Source organism: Loxodonta africana, chromosome 15 (assembly GCF_030014295.1).
Source record: "Loxodonta africana isolate mLoxAfr1 chromosome 15, mLoxAfr1.hap2, whole genome shotgun sequence".
NCBI lineage: Eukaryota > Metazoa > Chordata > Mammalia > Proboscidea > Elephantidae > Loxodonta > Loxodonta africana.
Window position 1 is genome coordinate 67338797 of NC_087356.1, and position 1420 is coordinate 67340216.

A 1420-nucleotide genomic window follows, 5' to 3' on the forward strand; every position below is an offset into this window, starting at 1 on the left:
TAATTTATAATCTCCTCACATGAAGGTCTTTGAAATTTTTTAAAAAAAAATGATAGGAGGTAATATGGATTACTACAGGTGACCTCTGGGACTTCCTAGAATTGACACTGCCCTCCATGTGACTGTCCTCCACGTGGCACTATGAATCCAGTCTTGTCCTTGGGATCTTTTTCCAAATATTAGAGTGTTGGAAATAATCTCACTACTTGTGTATATATCTCTGGACTCCTTCTTTACTGGATCTTCTCCAAGAATTATAAATCTTTGTTAATGCAAAATAGTCTTTTCTCAATGATTTTTTTAGAGCACTTTTGACATCCTTATTCCTCAGGCTGTAGATCAGGGAGTTCAGCATAGGCATTATAATGGTGTAAAGCACAGAAGACAATTTGCCTTGGTCCATGGAGCTGACACTTGATGGCTGAAGGTACGTGAAGGCTGCAGAACCATAGAAGACTGTGACAGCTGAGATGTGGGAGCTGCATGTGCTGAAGGCTTTGAACCTGCCTTCAGTGGAGTGGATTTGCAGGATGCTGGCAATGATGGAGACATAGGAGCCAAGGATGACCAAGGTTGGTGCAAGAATATTATATGCACTGAGACACAAAAGCATCACTTCATTGATGTAAGTGCTGGAGCAGGAAAGCTCCATTAGTGGAAAAAGATCACAAAAGTAATGGTTGATTATTTTAGCCTTGCAGAAAACCACTCTTAGCATATAACCTGTGTGAACTGTGGCACCAATCATGCCTATCATATATACTTCAACTACCAACCAGGAGCAGACCTGACAAGACATGGTGACATTGTAAAGCAATGGATTACAGACAGCAACATAGCAATCGTATGCCATCACAGCCAACATATGACATTCTGATATAATAAAAAAAAATGAAGAAGTAGAGCTGAGTCATGCATTCGGGGTAGGAGATGGTGTTCTTCTCTGTCACAAAATTCACCAGCATTTTGGGGGTAATGACAGTGGAATAGCAGAGATAATGAAGGACAAATTGCTGAGGAAATAGTACATGGGGATATGCAGGTGAGAACTGAGCCCAATCAGTGTGATCATGCCCAGATTCCCCACCACTGTGATAATATAGACTCCTAGGAAGAAAAGAAAGAGGGGCAGCTGGAGTTCTGACGTTTCTGTTAGCCCAGCGAGGATGAACTCAGTCACTGTGGAGTGATTTCCTGCTGCCATTTTCCTATGGGAATTCTATAGAGGAAGAGAAGAAGAAATTAGAGGTAGGTGTAAATTTATGCAGTGTGAACTAGGTACAAGTCTTACCATTCAGGTACCTCGAGCTCTTTCCCCCGGTCTCTGTTGTATGTTAAAAGTTAAGGATTCTGGGATCTCAGTATTATGGGTCATGCAAATACACATCAGATGGAATTGTACATATTTTTTTGTTTCTGT

At 41.1% G+C, this 1420-nt stretch overlaps 1 pseudogene; it reads right to left on the bottom strand.

Annotated features, from left to right (window-relative positions):
* Positions 1–202: 202 nt before the first annotated feature.
* On the bottom strand, positions 203–1204 carry LOC100658446 (olfactory receptor 8G50-like; annotated as a pseudogene).
* Positions 1205–1420: the final 216 nt, after the last annotated feature.